Source organism: Muntiacus reevesi, chromosome 4 (genome assembly GCF_963930625.1).
Source record: "Muntiacus reevesi chromosome 4, mMunRee1.1, whole genome shotgun sequence".
Lineage (NCBI taxonomy): Eukaryota > Metazoa > Chordata > Mammalia > Artiodactyla > Cervidae > Muntiacus > Muntiacus reevesi.
This window is the reverse complement of record NC_089252.1, coordinates 147,300,773-147,307,607: the sequence shown is the minus strand read 5'-3', so window position 1 is coordinate 147,307,607 and position 6,835 is coordinate 147,300,773. Positions and strand designations below refer to the sequence as shown.

Genomic DNA, 6,835 nt, shown 5'->3' with positions numbered 1-6,835 from the left:
CCTTCTCCAGGGGATCTTCCCCACCCAGGGATCAAACCCAGATCTCCCTCATTGCAGGCGGATTCTTTACCAGCTGGGCTACCAGGGAATAGTGTGCAAAGAAAAAGAATGAATTAGAGAGAAGGGGGTGAGAGAAGGAGCATATGAAAAAAAAAAAAAATGTGTGTCCTTCATGACAATACAGATGTCAGAGGGAAGTACTATAGGAGAGATCGGGATCCAAAGAGGTAAGAGTCCAAATTTCGGTTCACCACTCAAGGTCATTATCACAAGAGCTTGCTAAAACATGGGCACTCTGACCCCCTGCCCAGAGTCTCTCCATCACCTATCTGAGCCTGGTTCATTTAAGATCCCTGACTTGGTTCAAAACCTGTTCCAGGCATAGAAGAAGGAGAAGGAATAGAGAATGCAGAACAGATGCTCAACTGCCACCCCATCTCCCATTCAGCTCTCAAGAGAGTTCTCAGAAAGACAGCAGCAATTGTTCTACCCAAAAACTGACAGGTCACATCAGCCAAGACCACTTCCGTGCCAGCTCCCTGAATTCTATCTGTTCTTGATCCTTTGACCCTCAGGCTAAGATCCTCTCTGCAATTGTGTTTCCTTCAGCAAAGCCCTCTGAAAATCATGGTCTCATATGTGGTACACTCACAGGGGAAATTTCCAAGGTGAGGCTATTTCTCTGGAGATGAAGGCCAGTGATGTGGAACTGAGCCAAACAGTCTCAGCTTCAGCAGCATTTCTGCTCTGCACACTTGGTGGAGCTGGTCCTTTACATTTTCCAGAGCATATATGCCTTCCTGGGGGTGTAACTAAGGCAAAATAATATGTAGATGTGCAAGATCCGTGGAGGAATGGCCATTTAATCCTGCCTGCACACAAACAAACACACACAGAGATTATTCCTAAAACCCTGTTGACTTGGGGGAAAGCCTTTTGTCCCATAATTAGGGTAGGAAGAGCATGGGAATACACTGGGTTCAAATTCAAAATAAAATTATGTGATGAATACCAAGTTGTTTTCTGAGTCTTAATTTTCATTAAGAACAGGTGAGGAACTATTTCTGCTGTATGACCCCTAAAGGTATGGTAACATTTTCCAGTTTCTACACTCCATAGTTTACAAGTCTTATCAAAGGAACCAGTGGCAATTTTGTCACTAAGATTTAAAAAATATATATGTGGAATTTGAAAACAAAATCAATCACAGTATTTGATACACAGAATTAAGACAAGACATTAACACACGGATCTCTATTTAGAAATCTACTTCACTTTTTATACTTCAATAAAATTAATTTTAAAAAACAAATAAGCAATTTATTACTCAGTAATTTATTTACCCTCAGGAGTCCTGAGGATGGGAAGTGACACTCTCCACCCTACCCCCACAAAAAATTTTATTTCACTTTTAAAATAATAAGCAATCCAGTAAATCAACTATACTCCAATATAAAATAAAAAATTTAAATAAGCTAAAAAAAAAAAAAAGAACAGGTGAGGAATGTCCTAGCCACCCCTTGCCCAATACTATATGTCCCTAAGCAGGCTATGGGGACTTCATTAGGGAGCTGGTGGACTCTGAAACAAGAGAAATATGGTCTGAATGCCAAAAGCCCTATTGGGTATATAGGGTAGGAAAAGGGAATTAGAAAATATAACTTGGCTAATACAGAAATGGGGTAATTTAAATTGGATTTTGGGTAGGCTGGATTGTCAAAGCAGGAAAAGATCTCATAAAAATCACTAGACCAAAACCTTCATTTAAAAATGAGGAAAGTGAGCCACAGAGACAAAGATAACTTTCCCAGGTTTAGACCATCAGTAAGAAGCAGAAACAGAGTTTAGGACTCATATCTCCTGCTTCTCCATCTTTCACATTCCTTATAATCAAATTAGAATAAAGCTCTGCAAACATCCTCCTATAAATCAGAGAAGCAGCAAGGAGTAATAGTGTGCAGGGTCCCAACCAAATGGCCCCAAGTGTCCAGATTCTTCAGTTACTGAGCTGTTTTAATCTATTCTTTTTATTTATTTTTATTAATTAATTTTTATTGCAGTATAGTTCCTTCAAAATGTTGTATTAGTTTCTACTCCATAGCAAAGTAATCAGCCTACATACACATATATCACTTCCCTTTGTGATTTCACCATTTGGGATACCACAGTGCATTAATTGGAGTACCTGTACTATACAGTATGTTCCCATCTTTTGTCTATTTCGTACACAGTATCCAACCCCAATGTGTCAACCCCAATCTCCCAATTCCCTCCCTATCCCTTTCTCCCTTGATCTCCATACATTTGTTCTCTAAGTCTCTATTTCTGCTTTGGAAATGTGGCAGTGAAAAGGAAAAAAAAGAGAGAATGAGTTTTTTTTCTTTCTCTTTCCTGAGAACAAAGAAGATAAAGAGAACAGTGAGCAGGACTGAACATTTCTAGTGTTTTGTTTTGTTTTTTTCCCTTTAACTGCTCCTAATTCTGCATGTCTATAACTAAGTTTGTTTTTCTGCCCCTAACTCTGCAGGAGCTACACTTTGCACCTATTTTCCTTTGTCTCTGTGCTCAATACATCCTGAATATTTAGGTGTTTACCCTTATAACACCCTTCCCCTTGTAGTTAAATATTAGAAAGAAGGCCACAGAGCCACTGAACTGCCACGCTCAGTTACTGTGTTACAGATGCCAGCCTATGGCTGCTTTTGACAAGATCCTAAAATCCTTGCTCCTCATCATAGATTCCTGCCTGGGAACCCTCATCTTAGAATATAAGCCTCTAGAATCTTCATGGAGTGGGAGCACAGTTCTTGAGGCATGAACCTACTATATTCCCCTCTCTGCCAGCTGAGAATTAAATCAACTCTCTATCTCCAAACTCTGTCTCCATATTTTTTATTCAGCTCTGGTGGACAGAGTAAGCCAAGATTTTGGCCAGCAACAGAAATAAGGTCATCAATACCACTTTTCTAGATGACAAACACATGAGAAGATGCTTAACATCACTAATTACTAGAAAACTACTGTAAGGTGTACCCTCACACACGTCAGAATGGCTATCATCAAAAAATCTACAAACAATAAACGCTGGAGAGGGTGTGGAGAAGAGAAACTCTTACACTGTTGGTGCTAATGTGAACTGATAGAGCCACTGTGGAAAACAATACGGAGTTTCCTTAAAAAACTAAAAATAGAACTACCATATGACCCAGCAATCCCACTCCCAGGCATAGACCCAGAGAAAATCATAATTCAAAAAGACACATGCACCACTATGTTCATAGCAGCAGTATTTACAAAAGCCAGGACATGAAAGCAACCTAAATTTCCATCAACAGAGAAACAGATAAAGAAGGTATGGTACATCTAGATGGTAACCAATTTGTGAAGGGTATTTTCTTATCTTAGGGGTAAGGAAGTACCTCAACCCCCTTCAAGTCACCCATTTCAGATTCTTGGAGCCCCTGCTCTTCCTGTCCTTTTCCCACTCCACAGCTTTACCTGTCAAAATCCCACCAATACTTCAAAATGAGCTTAAATTCACTCTTGTCATGAATCTTTCCTTGAGCCCTTTTTCTCACAGCCTCCCACCAAATATAAATTATCTTTCCTCTTATCAATACTCAAGGCACCTTCCTAACCTCTCATAATATTAATGATACTGTATCTTGTATTATAAGTATTTATTAATGTTTATTTTATGAGTCCAACTAGTCCATGAGGGAAGTGATGTTTTTAGCCAGCTTTAGAGTCCCTCCAAAGCTCTTTGAATTATGCTAGGTGATCAATAAAACTTGGTTGAATTGAATTGATACAGAAAGGAATCTCCATCTTTGAGTTGTTGTAAGTTCAGCCTATTTCCTCTTTGGTAGAGATGAAGGTGGCTATGACCCTTGGCCATGTCCACCTTTCAGCCTGTTGCCTCTCTCTCCCTCCAGGAAGAAAATAACAGCCAACCACTCAAAATCAAGCCCTTTATTTAGGACACAGGAAAGTGTAGTGAAAGTGCCACTGGAGGCCCTGAGCACGAGTCAGAAGCCTCAGAGCACTGTTCACCCATCCCTGGAGAACAGCCCTTGTATGTCCAACAATACCACTAGAGGGCCCGCATCTCAGAGACAAATTAGCTTCAAGGGGTACAAAGAAGCAAAATGAGGTAGCCAGAGGGCAGAGGAATTTTCAGGAACAGAAAGAGGGCAGAAGCAAAGGCAATAGGTGTTCACAACTTCTCACAGAGCCACTGATCCTGCTTCTCAGAACAGAATGCTTTATGGGCCAACCTGATCATGAAGAAGGAGACAAGGCACGTTGACCAACTGGATTTTAGCTCAAACTCCCATTCAGTTTTATCCTCAGGAGGGCTGAGGTGGAAGTGTGGGTGAAAACTACAGACAGAAAGACTTTCCTGGCCAGGTAGCAAGGGACACTGAGCCACCTAGTGGAATAAGGTCCATTTTCTTAAACTCCAAGAAAATTGTAGGGCGGTGGTAACAAGGGTTTGTCTTAGGGTTTAGGACTAAACAAGTCAAATCAGATGTTCAAGTCCAGGTGAAGGAAATCCTGGGACTCAACTCTCTACTAAGGAATCCTTGTTAGGAAAGTTGCTAAACAGCAGTGGAATAAGTGGGGCTTGAAAATTGGAAAGCTGAGTCAGCTTGATGAGTTTTGTTTTGAAAACGATATTCTAGCTTAAAACCAGGAAATAGAGAGAAAGGGGTATGGTGCTGGAACTAAAGGGCTGAGAAGAGGGAGAGGAAGTGTAAAATAGAAGATAGAATGGAGACTCACAGTAGTTAATTCCTACTTTATCCAGAATCTTCTTGACACACATAATGTTATCAGTAAGGTCATCATCCAGGAACTCTGGCAGGAGTTATAGGTGGAAAAAATGAGAGAGTTAAGTATTGCCCAGAAAGGTAATGAGTTTCCCTCTTCCCTGGTCCTTCTCTGAATTAGAGGCTTAAGCCTGTTGCCTTTTATGTGAGCAATCCAATACAGTAATGCCTCCCCCTCGGTAAAGACTCCCTTCCCTTCTCTGGGGTATCTCTGGAGGAATTATCAACTTCATCAGCTGACTTCCTCTGAAAATGCAGAGTATTAGACTTCAAGATCCCCAAACAACTCAGATCATCTACCCATGAACTTGAAGGGACTGTCTGGGGATTTGGTGATAATGAAAATTTCTAACAGCCTCTTAATAATATCAGTTCAAGTCCCACACTTGATGTAGAGTCCTAGGCAGTGAAGCCAGAGGTGCACTTGACCCGGAAAAAAGAATTTATCTGAGAAGTAGGCAATCTTAAAAAAGAAGATCAAAGTCGGATGCTGTCTCACTGTATTTCACGATGCGCACTGTTCGCTGAACCCATGGTAGGCACAGTGTGAGCTGGGAAGCTGGAAGAAAACTCAAGGAGCTGGAGGAGCTGCAGACGTGTTCATTCTCTCCTGGCTGCGCAGCAGGAGTGGCAGCAAACACACTACATTCTCTTCCTCTCATGGCTCATCCAGCAATATAACCATAGGCAGTCACACGGAGCCATAAGGCCGCCTCAAGGACTTCTCAGATGGTGCTTCTACAGGCATATTGCACAAGGTAGTCATGACCAAGTGTACAGTGACACGCATGTACAGTGCTATAAATGATCTCAGATGTTACATAACCATGCATTTTTTAAGTTTTATTTATTTATCTATTTATTTTATATTGTAGTGGTTTTTGCCATACATTGACATGAATCAGCCATGGACTTACATGTGTTCCCCATTCTGATCCCCCCTCCCGCCTCCCTCCCCATTCCATATCTCTGGGTCTTCCCAGTGCACCAGCCCTGAGAACTTGTCTCATGCATCCAACCTGGGCTGGTGATCTGTTTCAAAACCCTTGATACTATACTTGTTTCAATGCTATTCTCTCAGAACATCCCACCCTCGCCTTTTCCCAGAGAGTCTAAAAGTCTGTTCCGTACATCTGTGTCTCTTTTTCTGTTTTGCATATAGGGTTATCATTACCAACTTTTTAAATTCCAAAAAATATGGAATGCCTCACGAATTTGCACGTCATCCTTGTGCAGGGCCATGCTAATCTTCTCTGTATCATTCCAATTTTAGTATATGTGTTGCCGAAGCAAGCACCATAACCATGTATTTACCAAACGTGGGGCAAGAGAGCCTGACCACCATCTTGGCTAATTTGCTCTCTCCTATAGATGCTCACACTTCCCATTTTTACACATTAATATAAAAAACACTAAATAAAACACTATGAGACTAGCATAAAGATATACAAAGAGATGAATGAAATTGAAAGGAAATCACAGAAATAAACCCAACCATCTATGGTGAACTCATTTTAGACAATAGTCAACAACATTAAATTGGGGGAGGGTGGGGAAAGGGTGTTTTCAACAAACAGTGCTAAGCAATTGGTCATCCACATGCATAGCAATGAAACTGGACTCTCTCCTCCTTCCACATACAAACATAACTCAAAATACATAAGAGGCTTAAATGTAAGAAGTGAAATTACAGTCAACATCCAATATCCACAGGCTTCACATTTCTAGAGTTCATTTAAAGCATACAGGATTTAAGAAAATATTTGCACATTATATAGCTGATAAATCATTATCCAAAGTATCTCAAGAACGTTTACAACTCACCAACACAAAGATCACAAAAATAATTGTAATAACGGATAAATGACTTCAATAAACTATTCTCCACACAGGTCTTACAAATTGGTCACCAAGCACATGAAACCATGTCAAAGATCATTAGTCATGATGGAGATGCAAATTAAAACCGCAATGCAGCAACTCCTTCACATATTCTAAAATGG

General features: G+C 40.6%; 1 non-coding gene across 1 annotated transcript; it reads right to left on the bottom strand.

The window, feature by feature from the left end:
- Positions 1 to 6,023: 6,023 nt before the first annotated feature.
- On the bottom strand, positions 6,024 to 6,129 carry LOC136168019 (U6 spliceosomal RNA). Its single transcript, XR_010663185.1, has one exon. It is a non-coding gene; the product is annotated as a U6 spliceosomal RNA (small nuclear RNA).
- Positions 6,130 to 6,835: the final 706 nt, after the last annotated feature.